Here is a 17318-nt window from a genome sequence, read left to right as displayed (position 1 = left end):
CATCTTGCAACTCTGCTATTTCGGGGTGGTAAATGGGATGAACTTCATCACCGTCGGCGGGACCTTTTGAAGCAATCTTCCTCGATAACCCAGTAATGTCGTCACATTACTGATAACCTTATTAGGGGCCATATCTGTCATATATACCCTGTCCCGAATGTCGTAGATAATCTGAGGTGCAATACCCTTGAAACATTGTTCCCACAATCCTATCAACATAGCCGACATATGCTCAAGAGCATGTTGCTGTATAACCGGCTCATAATCTTTCATAACATTCCACACATCTTCCACACTATGTACTGGATTCCGGGCCCATTGTGCAGCCTGGTCAGCCACCATCTTCTTTTCCTCAGGACCCACAGCAGAGTGCATCAACACTCTCTCCATGCGGTCACGTGCTGCTGCCCAATTCACTTCATACATTCCACGCAAAGGCGTCTCGGCAGTTTGAAGAGTCTGAGGTAACACACTCGGAGAGGAAAGAGCAGATGAGGAAACAGGTACCATCGAAAACAAAGACTGTGTTGCAGGAGTAAGAGAAGGTGTAACCACAGATGCAGAGCCGAGAGATTAAAGAGGAGAGCTAACGGCTCCCACCCCTGTGCCTGACGAAAGTGTAGAAGAAGCAGGCAGGGTCGGGGCTGAAGCATTTGGGCTAGAAACAGTATAACTAGGAATAGCGGATCCAGAAGCTGAAGATGGAGACGCCTGAGACGTTGGAACTGTAGGATATATCTGTTCAGGTGCATATGGGGTTGGGGACCGAGAGTCTAACAACTCCTCAATGAGATCATCACCTTCCTCTCTAGCAACATAACACTTATCGCTTTGTAATCAAAACTTCCTATCTGCGCACTCTATACCTTTCTTGATCTGTTCCCTATCATAAGCCATTGCTTTCTCCATTATTGTTTGTGTCTGCCCCCTCCTAGCTTGCTTCTTTGCCCTTATTCATCGCTGCTTGGCTTCCTTCTGCCATACCCGTAGAGAATCGAACATCGACTGCCTGCTCCTCTTTGCAAACAATTTGTCCTGCAAGTAATTCACCTTCTGTTCATCAAATGTGCCAGTAAGCGGCCACTGTAAATCAGCATTGTCCCTCGTATATTTATTCCACAATGTGCTAAACATAATAGGGCCAATGCCGGGCTTGACGTATACATCAAAATTTAGGGTACCCTCTGGAGGCCCAGGCTGCCTCTCTTCTAATCGAGCCTCAGTAGAACAACACCGACATCCAAAGCACCCTAACTTACTTCGACAAAGCATCTTAATATAAGACACATGCAACATTCCTAACGGACAACTATAACGCCAGCCCGCAAAATGAGCCAAAGCCAAACCAAAACAGTCCAAGAACCGCACCCTCCGGTCCACAGACTGCACCAAGACAAGGCAGTCCAAGGACTTTACCGAGACAAGAACACAGGCTCTAGCACCAGGCCTTTTTAAGAAGATGCCAAATTGCCAGTTGGCCTTGCAGAGTGTTCGCAAACACACTGTGCCTTTTCAAGGGTCCGCAAACCCACCAGATCCAAACCAAGACAGTCCGTCAACTGTACCAAGACACTGCCCATAGTCTAGTGCCAGTTACCCATGGCGCTACATTCTTCCAAGAATCAAATCACTCACCTGGTGCACTCAGGTCGAGCAAGATTATTCTCCACTGCTGACTCTTTGGACCAAGCGGTCAAATCCAAGGGTTCCACCTTCTCAGGACCCCAGCCCGGGCGTCCGCTAGACAAGGAGCCACCTGATCAGACAGGCGGGCAGCTGCGAGTGCAAAACTCTATCAAGTAGGATACCCTGATCCGCCCATCCGACCAGACACAACCCCGTCCCTCTGCCCACCCGATTACGGGGGATGATGAGACACCTGATGGAAAGGCCGCACGTTGGGCTCCAACTGAAGGAAGAGGTCCTTAGGGGCCCCCCGGGGTATCTACAACCACCTAATCGCATTCCAAACAAAGAGTTTGGTAGACAGTAGAGAATACAAACCAATGTTTTATTAGTAATACTCTGCAGAGGAGTCCAATCTGACCTGCACCCTAAGATGTCTGCCGAGGGACTGACCCCCCAACAGTCTGCAATGCATAATCATTTCTCCAAGAACCCCCAACCACACCCACAGTGGAAAGTTACGGGCTCAGGCCGAACATGAACAAAAGTGTCATACGGAGATGAGCTACCACCTGCTAGATGGGTACATGTTATCGCGGGCTCAAGGTTGCCGCGCTGGAGCTCGGCGTCTCCTAACGTGGGAGCAGAGTTGCACAAAAGGATAGGTAAGCAAGGGCAGAATTGCCTATTCATTAGTGAGACAGGATCCAACCTTGAACAACTGAGGAAAATAATCACTGAACACGAGGTTCTTCTGAGGCAAGCAATACGAGTCATGAGGCCTAGTTCAGACACAGCTAGAGAGAGATTACGAAATACAAAATGGAGTCACATTCGCTAACTGAAGCTTGCACATTACATGGATAACTCAGCGGGTTGCACACAGTGAATACGAATGGCTTCTATTTAGCCGCACACTGCTAACCTAATATAGCATATAACGGGTGCCTAACGATAATGAGTTTTGCAAACCTAACCATGGAACACTAACAACGACCTCTTTTGTCTTTAACGTTCTGGAGGTAACAAGAGTGAGCTCGCAAGTCTTACTCCTGAGGACTGATGTAGGGCTAAAGACTCAGATAACACACAAATGGCACTTAATAATTATAGGGGCGGATTTAGAAGGAACTGACGCATCTGCATAGATGCATCAGTTTCCTTGCATCAGCGCCGAATGTCCTTGCACCTCTATGGATGTTCTGCATTTACAATACAGTGCTCCATGGCGCAAAGATTAACAGATGTGTCAGAAATTCTGACGCATGTGTAGGCGCAAAAGAGATGCATTGCTGGAGTTGCTCATGAAAGTGACACAGCTCCAGCAATGCACTACAATAGATGGGTGAATCCCATTCAAAAAGCCCTGCATCATTCCTTACGCCTGCTCTGAGCAGGCGTAGGGATTTTGAAGCAGATTTTGAAGCAGTGAAGGCGTAGAGTGACGCAGTGAAATCTTGTAGATTTCACTGCGTCAGTTCTACATGGCTTTTTGCATGGGAACGCCCATGCTGCATACATTATACCTAACACAGGTATAACGTGACGCAGGGCTTTACAACGTGATTCATCTTCCTAGATGCGTCACGTTGTAAATGGGCCGCAACATTTACGCCGCGGCTGCATCACAAAAGCGATGCAACTGCAGCGCAAAAGTCACGCAAGGGGTTTGTAAATCTGCTGCCAAGTATCCGGTCCTTAAACTTTACAAAAATATAAGATTTTTGTTTATTACAAAATCCGATGTAGTTTGATGAATAGAACAAGGCAGTGTTGGTTTCCTATCCAACTCCACAGGCAGGAAATATCTGACTAACGCGTGGCTTCAGAATCATAATTTACACAAAAGATCAATGCAAGACACAAGAGTATTTCGGGTACAAGTGAGCTGGAAATTCTGCTTGCCATTTAAGTCTTTGGTGCCATATCTTGTAGGTAGAGCGTCCCTCGCCGTTGTGTACATCTGTGTCACGCTGGTCTCCACGAAGAGGCTGAACTGTGAAAATACACTGCTCCTGGTGGGCGCGTGGGCCTCTTCACCTACTTGAAATACAGCGTCCTACACATACCGGACTGTGACCCATCTCTTCTTCATGCTGTAACTGAGCGGTCATTTAAGGAAACCATACAGTTGTGCCTACTGCACTTTGCCCGGCTGTAATTTCCACATTGCAGTTTCACAAAACACAGTATCATCTGGTGAAATGGAAATTACGTCTGGTTAAATATTACACAGTCTTGGATTCGATATGTTTGGAAACCTTCTTGGGAAGAATGGCTCCCTGAAGTCATGCTGGCTCATAAAAAATGTGCGTGACAAGCAGGTTATTTAGGGTCGGTATTCAACGCCCAGCGCTGCTTTCACTCGCGAGACCATAACTAACAGCTCCGTTTTTCGAGGCTGCAGAGAAAACAAGATAAAGAGCGAGCCTGCAGGAATAAGGTATTGTCATCCTGTTTTCGCTAATGTTGAAGTGATGTTGCATGCGTTTATCTATGCCCAGGAAATACAGCGGAAATGCTAGCGATGACTGGGAACTCGGTTTAATAGATTTTGAAGTAACTTGACTTTTTTTCCTCAGTTATTCTAGCCTATGCCCAGTTTCTTTATCTACTGCTCAGTACAATTGATTAGATTGCGCATATTGGCACATTTTGCTATAGTTTAATGAGCTACACTGTACTATAACGTCACCATATAAAAATAAACATTTTGGGGCAGATTTATGTTCCCTGGCGCATCCCTGCAAATCAGCATGGATGCGCCACGGAAGATGCGTCACGAAAGTTTACCCTTGCGCCACAATAGATGCGCCGCATTTACAATGCAGCGCATCGTGGCGCAAGGATAAACAGATGCGTGACGCATCTGATGGCGGAAGGTTGGCGCATTGCTGGAGTTGCGTCGCAAGCGCGACGCAGCTCCAGCAAGGCTCGGGGGTGCCCTATCGTTACAATGCTGCGTCAATCCTTACGCCTGCTTCAAGCAGGCGCAGGGTTTTGCCGCAGCATGGCCGGAAAAGTGACTGAGTGAAATCTTGTAGATTTCACTCAGCTACTTTTCGGAGGCGTTCCTGCGCCGGAACGCCTCACCCTGTGCAGGTACGCCCACATGTGGCGCAAGCTTTACAACGTCACGCATCTCCCTAGATGCATCACGTTGTAAATGGGGCGCAACATGGCGCAGGGTTTACGCCGCCGCTGCATCACAAAAGTGACGCAACGGCGGCGTAAAAGTGGCGCAAGTCCGTTATAAATCTGCCCCGTAGTGTTTGATGAAGCGTTGCTGTAAGAAAAGCAAGATGCATGTAGAGATTTGCATAGTATTGGCTGGATTGCCTACATTCCGCCAGCATTTGCACAACACATAAGTGTAAAAACATATTTGTCCCTGTCAATCAGTCCATTCATCGATACAAATGTCAGTGAGCAGTTTCATCAGCATGGATGCAATCCGTGGAATCTGGAAATGTTGGTTCAAAATTGTCATCGATACTGGTGCGGTTCAATTAAGAGGGGTCATATATTTATAACGATGAATATATTGCATTTCACTTTTGTGCGCCTGAGACTGTTTGGCCACGGCACTGGAACGGTTTTATATTTTGAACACATACTGTAAAACACATGTGCACTCACATTTGGTTGTTTTTAAACTCCTTTCAAGGGGTGCAAACAACATACACATTTCTCAGATATGCTTGAGTCTTAATTTTGATATTTTGTAAATTCATAAATTAAAGCAGCATGTGTTTCTTATTTCATGTTTTACAATACTTTGTCTGAAAATATTGTGAGGGAGGATCACACAATGTTAAAGGCTGATAAATCCCATTGTGTGCGATTGCTTCTACTGCCTTAACGTTTGACATTTACGTGCTCCTTTTAAGGTTAGACATTAACCTTTCTAAATGGTAGAATGTAAATTCATTTATTACATGTAGATATTCTCTTATCCCCCCCCCCCCCCCTCCCGCTATTGAGTGCACTTATTGTACATCTGACGTATTTAATCGTATCACTTCAGGCGTTCATTGCATGTTATACCAAACACTCAGATTATTCGGAAGCGACAAGATAGAAAAATGAAAGCAATTGTAATTGGACATTAATCTAAACGCTTTATATTTTGTATATAGCCAGTCTCACTCTCTGCCCCTGGAACCCACTCAAAGGGAGTCAGACGTGCCCAACCTGTGCAGTCCAATGCAGGTATTAATGCCCCACCAGCCACCACTTCCAATGTCCACCGCCCTCGCCTGCTTCATTCAGTTCTTTCCTATTATGAGTGGAAATTTAGAAGGAAAGGACCGGGTGGAACAATGAAAGGTTGCAGAGAGCTCCCAGACCAGTGACAGCAGCTGTACAGATTTTAGAGACTGAGAGAAGAGCTAATGCGTGGATTAAAGACCGTGTAAGCTCAGACAGAACACAGTTTACACCAAACGTTGAGGCATAGGGCTAAGGAACTAATAATGATAACTCCCTAAACCAGCTTTATTAATGTGCACAATGAAATACTTATTCACATTGGAACTACCCACATGGCTATAAAGTTCTCTGGCACCAAGGAGGTTCAGACGAAACCATTGTAATTTGAAGTTTTCCTTCCAGACGTTTGTGAGCTGAAACTGAAACTTTATGGACCAATTCGTTTTTTATTGGTTTAAGTGAATGCACATTCACCAGCCTGCAAGTACCGGCTGTGGGGAGCAACCTAGGCTCCGAGTCACTCCCTGAGTTAGGTGTGAATAGGGCTCTTGTTAAGCGCCTCTTGCCTCAATGTTAGGAATAATACCTTAAACGGTAAAGAAGGAAACTAACTTCTCTCCCGACTCCCTAACCAAAGCCCAACCCCTGCCTTAGATCACTCAATTGAAATTTTAATGAATTCCATTACCTAAGAAAAGGTCCAAAGGGTAATGAACAAGTGTAATCAGTAATATATTCCATTTTGTTCCATCAGAAGTCCTTCAGGTTCAAAGCAAGGGGATGCTGTAATGAGTAACACTCTAAGGAACCCGGGACAGGTTATATTCTTAAACTCAGTCACCTGAGTGACAAGCATGGAATTGACAGCGTTCCAAACAGCTTGCCTTTCCCATCAAGTGCCATGCTCCATCCCTATCAGCTCCCATATCCGATATATGCAAGACCTTTGGACTGTGTATGTCATCCCAGTACCTGTTTTGGCGCACACCTAACAATAGGTTAATTAGGCATCTCCGTCGGGTTCTCATTGGATACATGAGTTTGTCAACAATGTCTAAAATATCAAGGGCATATGTACAAGGACTGGAGAAAACTACCGCTAACGCTACTTTTCCTACTGCTGTGTACCGCTGAAAACTATCGCCTTGTTAGTGACGCATGTACAAGACGTCGCTACATGGCGATAGCTTCAGGAATCAGCGGTAAAAACTGCCGTTAACATTAGCGTGATGGCGATAGGAATTCCAGGGTTAGCGGGCGAAAACCAACGATAGTCAGCCCAACTTGAGGTTTTTTTGCCTCTAATGGAAAAGTAGTCGACCTCCAATAGAAAATAGGCAAAAAAAAACAATGAAATGCAGAATGGAGCAGCCAGGGACAAGTGCAGAACACATCAACATCCCCCTCAAGCCACTCAATATCCAAGTTGACCAGGATAAGAACCTGGATGCCTCACTGGACCTGCGCCTGGAGCCTGGATGCCTCGCTGGACCTGCGTCTGGAGCCTGGATGCTTCACTGGACCTGCGCCTGGATCCTGGATGCCTCGCTGGACCTGCGTCTCGAGCCTGGATGCATCACTGGAATGCGTCTGGAGCCTGGATGCCTTGCTGGACCTGCGTCTGGAGCCTTGATGCATCACTGGACATGCGTCTGGAGCCTGGAGCGGGATGTGGAGGATCTGTGGAGTTAATGAGCCCTGGCAGTAGACATTGAGGCGTGGCAATAGCCCATACCTGGTGGTGAAGTCTGGCCGGTCGCATGGAGACACGTTGGTGACCTGTGACGCCTTGCTCCTCTTGGAGCTGTGAATGGTAGAGGCGCTCCTGCACACCAACGTAGGGAGGTCTGCATCGCATACTACGATCCACCACTACACAGGGGTACACAGAGAGGATTACCAACAGTGGGTGGCACCTCTCTGCATCACAGGCCGGATGAGGTTGCGCTGGCCGGACACTGTGGAGGGTGAGGCTCCTGAGCTGCGCCAAACTTGTGTTGTCGCCGCGCTGCAAGTTCACGCCTAAGGGGGCCCTGCTGCATCAACTGCATCGCGAGGTTCACCAGCGGACTTGGCGGCGACAGCTGCTTGTGAAATCCCACCTGGCTGAGGCTCCTGCTGGCTGTGTCAGTTTAGCGGATTGCACCACGGTGTCAATGTCCAGGTAAGGAGAAGGTGGGACACGAAGCGGAGGAGGCCCGGGGGTCGAGTTGCCCTGGCCTAGCACCTGTAGATGACGCACCCCCAGTGTTGGCTCATCCGCTATGGTGGAAGAGCATTGCCCCACTGCTTCCAAGCAGTGCAAGAAGAGGAACAATCATCACATGATGATAACTTCCTGATGTTATCGGGCCTTGTTTCCTTTGCGGGTTGGAAACTACAATTGGTTTTGTAGGGTGAGAGCAATTGCTTTGGATTTAAAGTACTAATCATACACCATACATTTAATTAGTTATAAGGTTGAAACCATAAGACAAAAGAGAGACAATTTTATGCTGAGTCACATATGTTTACTTGAAACATTGTTATGCATTTCTATGATAGGTCTGTCAACAATTCATTCAATGCTGGGGGTCATGTAACTAGGCTTTGATTACACCACAACGTTGAGTTTTCGCACGCACTAGAGGGCGTGCACATTTCTACTTGGTTCTATAACCACGAGCACTTTCTAAACGCACTCTTTGTGAATTTCAGCATCACGATACGTAATGTTGGCTTTTGAGGGTATAACTGTGGTCAGACCACTCACTAATTGTCGGCATGATTTCTATTTGGTTAAACAGGCGGCCCAGTTCATGCCACTCGTTTTCACTTTTCTGTTTTATGTTCACGATTGCACACTCATTTCTTTCTGCATAGCTTGAATAGTATTGACTTAGGTATTCATCAGTTCTTGGATTATTGTAAATGAATGTGTGTGTTACATTCCTTGTAGGAATTATCCCCTGATGAAGGGCAGAGCCTGAAATGCATTGGGATACCTGTAAAGCAAGATGACCATTGCTACAGTCATGCATATATGAGAAGAATCATATATATATATAAAATGAAGTTGATTATATAAAACGTTGAATATACATAATGAATAAATCAGAGTGAAAATCACTGAAGTGTATCACAATTTTTTGAAGTGACACAATGTCATAAGGAGTGCTATATGAGTCCGTTCTTTCCCTGTTGAAGGACGCTTTGCATAAGTTGATTCATTATACCTCACGGATCAGGAGGTGATACTCACCAGCACCCAAGAAAGGTTTAAAGGTATACCTTCAAAAACATTAGTTTGAATAAGAGGGAGTGCGATCGCAACCTATATACCATTTAATCACTTTGTCCACTGACCAAATCGGTCTGCACCCCATCGGATTAAAAAATGTCATATGAAGGGATTGCTAATTTAACTGGAAGTAGAGCAGACACATTTGGTTTTTCGTTGGAAGAAACACATAGAATGTATTCTTTAATCCAAGAACCTGACTGTATTGCCTCAAGCACTGCATCTGTTCAGTCTAGCATCAGACAACTATTATTCTCAGCGAAACGAGAAATAAACCAACGACTCCATGCCAGCACGCTAATACGATACCACAAAGTACAAAGGGTACCAAGGGGTCTACGTATACCATTAAAGTCTACGTTATGCAAAAACAATGCACGATTCACCGAATGTTGGTACGCTATTTTAAACAAGGGCTCACTCGATTTAATCCTCCTTACAGTGGAAGAATTGTCTGAATTATTAGAGGAACTTAACAAAGAGGTAACACAATTTAAGCAAGAAATAAGTGAAAAAATGACCCTTGATGAATGGACAAAAACACTAGTAGACATAAATAATAAATTGGACAAATACACAAAAGAAATGAATGAAAGAAAATTATGATAATTCAAGAGAGACACAGTGGACTATAAATTGGGAGAAGTTTACAGTTGGGCTGCGGTTTATGCCTCCCGTAGACAGCAAAGGCTATTCACCAACAGGTCCACAGAGGGAGAGACATCATCATCAGACGAGTCACAATAGAGAGGAGCACCCCCTAGAAACACCAACACACAATTTGATAAAGATAGCAGACCAACCAGCTCAAGTGCAGCAAACGCTCAATCAGTACCTTTTTTAGGAAGAGGTCAAAAAATACTCGCCGAACCAAGAGGGCAAAGCTCAAAGGAAAAAGATATGCCAATAGCGAAATCCACCAGGAGTCAGACAACTTAGTGATTAATATTTCCAAGAAAGAGTTATCTCCTTTTCAAGTTCAAACCTTTCAAAAAGACATGTCTTTCGTCCCTACTTATAATTCAAACAAATTGGAAACTTAATTTTGTTTGTTTAAATTCATGAGAACATTACGGTTGAAACATTTTTTCAGAAACATAATTCGAACCCAAACCAAGCAAAGAGAAATGAACCCTACTTGACCTGAAATCTAAAAGCACTTTCATGGCGCTGCTAAGTCACAAAGTTTTCGATTCATTTGAAAATGTTGTAGAAAGGGAGTAACATGATTTATTCAAAGTTAAGGAATGGAGGAGATCCAATTTGACGGTTTAGGAGCACAACATCATCGCACAATTAGCTTCTAACAAAGAAATTATCTGCTGCAAAGTGGACAAAGGTGGAGCTTTAGTCATATTAGACACTAAATTTTATCTTCAAAGTGTGGAAGCACATGTGACGGACAACAACCTCTATATGAAATTAATTTCAATCCTAACTAGAGAATTCAGTAAAGTGTTGACCACCATCATTGACACAGCATTGAATATGGGAACCATAAATGAACAGGATAAAAGATTTCTGATAAACGACAACCCAAGTACACCTTATCTATACATGATTCCCAAAATTCATAAATGTTTGGAGAAACCACCATTTAGACCCATTGTCAGCACCAGAAATTCTATAAATGAACCTATAGGAAAATACATTGATCGACATCTTCAACCTTGTGTTCAGAACATGTCAACATATTTAAGAGACACCACTGATTTTCTCATCAAAATCAATAAATAGAGATCGAGGATCACATTCAACCCATATTACGTACCATCAATGTGAAGTCGTTGTACACCTCCATCCCCCATGATTTGGGGCTACTGGCTATTGAATCTTTTCGCATTGACAGTGACAAGAAAGAAGACCTTAAAATATTCCTGTTAGAACTAAAGCATTTCACGCTGTATCACAGCTATTTTACATGGAATGAAGGGTACTCCGCTCAACTATCAGGGACGTCCATGGGAAACTGTCCAGCTCCTGCGTATGCGAACCTTTTCATGCACCGGATTGAGCTTGACCACATCGTATCTCAGAAAATCTGGCACGAAAATGTGATTACCTTTTATATGTATATATACGACATTTTCTTAATTTGGAAAGTACCACAATCTGATCTAGTACAAGCTATAACCCACATGAACACCATTGATGAAAGAATCCACTTTACACACAACATCAGCACAGAAAGAATCTCATTTTTGGATGTTGAGATCATGCTGCAGGATAAGAAATTGATCACCTCTGTGTTTACCAAGCCCACAGATCGCAATAATTTTTTTCATTTTTCCAGTTTTCATAAAAAATCGCTCAAAAAACCCCTTCCTTATTCGCAATTGCTTCGGGTGAAACAGATTTCTTCTTCTGAGGAAATATACAGTAACAACAGTATCAACATCTTACAAAAATGTAAACAAAGAGCAAATCCAGCACCCATTTTACAGGAAGCAGTTGATAGAGTTAAGTTGAAGAACAGGGCACAATTGTTAAAACCCCAAGTTGAAAGTGCTACTAAGGAAGAGAGAATGGTTTTTGTATCAACATTCTCCACAAAAAGTACCAAAATCAAACAAATCATTCGAAAGTACTGGCCTTTGGTTCAAGCTGAGTCTGACTTCAGGGGAATATTCCAACAATTTCCCATATTTGCATACCAACGCAATAACAATCTGAAGCAATTACTCAACAAGAAATTAAGCAAATTCGAACAGAACTATAGAGGAACAGTTCCGTGCCATAACTGTGGAAACTGTAATAACATCATAAAGGGCACCACCATTATGCACCCGATTAAATTGAGTCACAGCCACCTGTGACACGAACAATGTTGAGTACCTTCTAAAGTGTCCTTGTGGATTGCCTAATGTAGGAAAAACTGAGCGCAAAATTAAAACACGCATCACAGAACACAAAAGTAATATACAGACCAAAAATCAAAAATCAATAGTAGCAGTACATTTTTCAGGCATGAATCATAACATCAGTCAGCTAAGATACATGGTGCTAGAACAGATACAGGAGAAGGAAGGAAGAGACAATAAAACATTTCTTCTACAACGTGAACTTTATTGGATAAGCAAATTGAATTACTTGTATCCAAAAGCGTTAAATGAACGTTTAGAATGTAGCTGCTTTCTATAACTTTAAAGACTGGATTGTACAGTGAAATGTTTTGAGGACCATTACTTGTATGCTATGGTAATTTCATTTATGTTTTTTCACGTTTTCCTCATACCCTCGTTTTTACACTGAAATGCCTCCCTTGCATGTCATTATCGCTAACAGAAGTGGCGATCTTTATAATGGACTTTTTTGCCGGAAAAAACTGCAGCTAGCAGAGGTTAGCAGCAGCTTGTACATAAGGCGATAAAAATCTCACTGCAAAATTGTTGGAAAAGTGCTGCTAATACGGTGTTAACTCCTTGAACATATGCCCCCATACGTTGGGAGTCAGATGATTGTGTAATTGAACATTAAATTGATGTCATGCAAAACTTTCTCCCAAAACCTTTTGAGTTTATGGAATTGCCATACGAAGGGAGCTCCCAAATTTCCTTCAAGACTCCCTTCACAAGGAGGTGCCCCAAGCATGTATTAATGTGGCTATCTTATTTAATGTCCGTCTTTTGAATGAGCTATTGTACTCATCCATGCTCCCTAACAGATCTTTTTCTACTCTGTATCTGACAAGGATCTACCAAACCCTAAGTCCCATCTTCCTTGGCTTGGGGTTGCACTGAAATGGGGATATGCCATGAGAAATGTGTAAATCTCAGCCAGTATTTGATTAGTGCCTGCCTTTGAATTACCACTTTTCATTCTAATCCTGGCCCCCTGATATACCTTCATAAATAAATTGTTGTCCAGTGATTTTCATTTTTGATTTGTGTATATGGATCATTAGATTAGATTTAACTGGGGTAGACATTGCTGATCTGGGTTGAATATTTCTACACAACATTTTCTAGGCGAAATTTTTAAAAATGGCGGATGTGTTTCAGGATCCATTAGACCTACATGCTTCATTTTTGTGTCAAAACATAGCTTTTGGGGGATAAGTAGTCTGATAAAAAAAGAAAATAACTCCTAAGAGCAACCCTTCTGCCATTTTACAAAATGACAGCTATATTAGAGGAAGAAGGTATATATAGAAATAAAATAAAGAATAATGTTTTGTAATCCTTCAAGGAACACACCAAACAATGTTTATGATCTGAATGTAAAAGAAGAAAGTTTATTGCTCCTATTTTAGACACATTTTCATAGTTCACTTTATTTATTTGTTGCGACGATCACTCGTGGTACAATTGCAGAATGTTGGACATTTGAGAAGAACATATCGACAGGGACATCCTTTTGTAACACAGGTTTTGCAAGGACATGTACATGTAGGTTCTATGGATAGAGACTTTAGAAATTTCATTGGTTTTAGCACCCCATCAATATCTTTCCTACCAAATTCACACTAATCTTTCTCTACGTATGCATCATCCAAAATATTTACACATCTTCTGATCAACTAGAACGCTCTTTTAATGTATCCACACACAGAATATGACATCTGTTGAAGACTACTTAGCGGGACTGATCTTATGAACTCGCTGTACAGATGATTTTCAAATGTGTGACAGTCAGAACTCATATTCCACAAAACCACCAGCAATTTTTTGATATCTTTAAAGTCAAAATTTTCTTCTGTTTCAGCAAATCCTTTCAGAAAGTTCACAGGTTCAGCAAGTAAAGCTCCAAGCTTTCTTCCAATTTTGCTCCTATTGTCCTCACCCATAGAAATATCTGCCATGATAAGAACACTGGGTATCACTGGGTCAAGTTTCTTGTACAGAATAGAAAGTGAAATTAAGTGTCTTTTCTCGCCTGTTCCAAAACGTATCCATAACTCTGAAAATCATTGACTTATGAACATTGCGCAACAAATCTAAGTAGCACAATAATAACATCTATGTCATTTGATGGTATAAAGACTCAATTGGAAACATTTCAAACAGCCCACTCAACATGTGGCACAAAACAAAGGACATCTTCCTCCAATTCGCTTTTAAGTTCTTCAGCAATAAGGCCCGTTCCTTTTGAATATATCTCTGTAGGCACTGACTCCTCTTTGACAATCATTCCACTTGCAATAATTGGAAATTGAGTTAACATCTCCAAGTTCATCTTGTTCGATATTGAATACCAGAAATTACCAAGTTACATAGGGATAGGTGTCACATTTTTGATGCAGGCAAAGTCAATTGTTCCACTTGTAGACATTCATCTGATTCACTCACATTCAAGATACCTGTCAAAGAAAATGTGCAGTTCTTGAAAGGTGCACACTGACTTTGATATCTGTAGAACAGTCTGAACAACCTCTCTGCAGTTAAGCATGGGTTAAATCTTGACTATTTACAATTGTGACATATAGTCCACAACAACAGCAGTTTTCAATGAGGACACCTTTTCAAATTGAAATTCTTCATGTGAAAGGTTTTTTTCTTAGCTCTTGTACGAGTTTGTGCTTCACTGGTTTGGTGCAGCATCTCCATCAAATAGTGCATTTGTTGGGAAGAAGATCATGTGACTGAATGTCCTTGATAAATTCACCCCTTTCTTTTGCTACTTGCATCTCTCTATGTATTTGAGAAAGTTGTTTTTTTGTAACCTGTTTTGTAGTGGCTGGTTGGATAAAACTCAAAGTATTGTATTGTAATTGCATTTATATAGTGCTTACTACCCCATACGAGGCATCAAAGTGCTTTTTTGGCAAGTAGCACGCTACTCTGAAACCCATAAGGTATTAGTGGTGAATTAGTATAGTGAAATATGAAATTATTTGAGTGGTGGACATATTAGTTTGTTATTTCGATTGAAAACGATAGTGGAGCTCATAGCAGTAGGCGGCGGCTTATAATATGAAAAAAAGGAGGTGGAGGGGGAAGAGTCAGAGGGAAGGGCTTAGAAAGACTTGTTTGGAAGATCTGAATAGTAAAGAGATATAAGATGATGCAAGGAGGGGTAGAGTAGGGAAAAGTCTAGAAAGGGTTATTTTGGGGGTCATAGTATTGGTATGGGTTGAATGAGAGAGTGGAGGTAGAGAATATATTGATAGAGGTATAAGGTGCGAAATAGGGCAATGCATTGGTAAGAGTAGTAGAATGAGGTTTGAGATGAGTCAGAGAATTGAGATAGTGGATATATTGAGAGCGGTATAGGGTGAGAAATATTGTAGTGCATTGGATATGCTGAATCAAAGAAAAGTAATAAATATATAGATACATAAGTACATGGAAGTTATAAATATGCATAAGGAAGGTACTATATGTAGATTAACAATGCATTTAATAAACTCTGGCTTTCAAGTGTTGTACTTTACATTAATTAATTTGTTTTTGATTTTTGTAATTCACTAGTGAAGTAATTGTAGATAAATAGTCATGATAAAAGATTTACTTATTTATGGAGTCAGTTATATGGTTATCCAAATACTATTTGGTCATGAAGTTGTGTAGTCATGGTTAGAATTGGTCAGTCAATAAAAGTAATACCCCTACTCCTGCACCCAGTTATTGCTCCATATTCATAACTCTTTTTCCAAATACCTACTATGAGGGTCTTGTACCAGCTGCCATCCTGCTCAAATACCAGCTGCTATTAGTTATCAAAATGAACAGTGGTGATTACTGCAAAAATAGGAGGTGCCTATAGATTAGGATGCCGGAAGCAGGAACAGGTATTTTTTTTTATTGATTGCATGTATGAGTGGAGGGCACCCATACCTTTTGTTTGCTTCTCAACTCCTTTAGTGGTGTAATGGGGTTTGAAATGGGGCCATATATGACAGACGGGTTTATAAAATGTCCCTGTTAACCTGTTTGCTCCTGGGGCTTTGCAAAATTATAATTTTGAGATGCAAGTTCTCACTTCATCTATGATTGTACTCTTGAATATCGGGAACAAGAATATTGTGGCACACTAATATCAGGGACAAAATACTGAGGGCCCGATTCACAGAACAAACTTAAGACAAAATCCTAAACTTAGTACCATTTTGGTATTCACAGAATGCACTTACTACTTCTGGTATTCACAGAATGAATTTACTACTTTTTGCGATTCACAGAATAAACTTACTACTTTTGCTATTCACAGAATGGATTTAAGACTACTAACTTTACGTCTGCACTCGGGCCGGAAATTCCGGCCTGGAGGCGGAGCTTCCGGCCCGGAGGCGGAGCTTCCGGCCCGGAGGCGGGGCTTCCGGCCCAGAGGTGGAGATTTTAAATCTCCGCCACTGGCCGGAATCCCCACCTCCGGCCCGGAAGCTCCGCCTCCGGCCCGGAAGCCCCGCCTCCGGGCCGGAATTTCCGGCCCGAGTGCGGACGTAAAGTTAGTAGTCTTAAATCCATTCTGTGAATAGCAAAAGTAGTAAGTTTATTCTGTGAATCGCAAAAGTAGTAAGTTCATTCTGTGAATACCAGAAGTAGTAAGTGCATTCTGTGAATACCAAAATGGTACTAAGTTTAGGATTTTGTCTTAAGTTTGTTCTGTGAATCGGGCCCTGAGAGATCAAATATCAAAAGGTAAGTACACAGAGGGTAGTAGAGATTTTCTTAACTCCACATCAATGCACCTTTACAATATAATTATCGCCATGGTACAAATATGTAGGGGTAGCTAAAAAAAATAATATATGTATATGTATCAATACAAGATCCCTTCCGTTTCTTCCAACGAAAAAACACACTGGCACTGCGTATTTTTATTGTAACTCACACCATGCCATATGCATATGAATATATAGTTTTATATATATATATATTCACTGAAAAAACCATAGGTTTCACACATGTTATAGTTAGCGGAAATTTTACTGATAAAAAATCAATGAAATTCCCCCGTTATAGTTAGTGCAGGCAACTATAACTCACGCGACCGCAATCCTCTGCTGATGCTAATACTGTATTTAGACATTTATTTGCCCATGTCTTCTTCCATAAATTTTTAGCTATACATATATTACAAATATTTTTTTTTCATAAAGACACATATGTCATCAGCAGAAGATTGCGGTCGCGTGAGTTATAGTTGCCTGCACTAACTATAACGGGGGAATTTCATTGGTTTTTTATCAGTAAAATTTCCGCTAACTATAACATGTGTGAAACCTATGGTTTTTTCAGTGAATGGCAAGGTTTTTTAA

The 17318-nt window shown here is 42.0% G+C and overlaps 1 protein-coding gene across 4 annotated transcripts in view; it reads left to right on the top strand.

The window, feature by feature from the left end:
* Positions 1-3856: 3856 nt before the first annotated feature.
* Positions 3857-17318, top strand: part of LOC146817852 (amine sulfotransferase-like) — a 388273-nt gene continuing 374811 nt past the window's right edge. Inside the window, exon 1 of one of the 4 annotated variants that reach the window (XM_085611332.1) lies at positions 3857-4069. The gene's annotated coding sequence lies outside the window, so the exon portion shown is untranslated. The remainder of the gene's footprint in view (positions 4070-17318) is intronic. The other 3 variants (XR_014963025.1, XM_085611333.1, XM_085611334.1) reach the window with 3 other exon arrangements.

This window comes from Triturus cristatus, chromosome 6 (genome assembly GCF_964204655.1).
Source record: "Triturus cristatus chromosome 6, aTriCri1.1, whole genome shotgun sequence".
NCBI lineage: Eukaryota > Metazoa > Chordata > Amphibia > Caudata > Salamandridae > Triturus > Triturus cristatus.
Note: the sequence above shows the minus strand (reverse complement) of the source record. Positions and strands in the feature narration are given on the sequence as shown.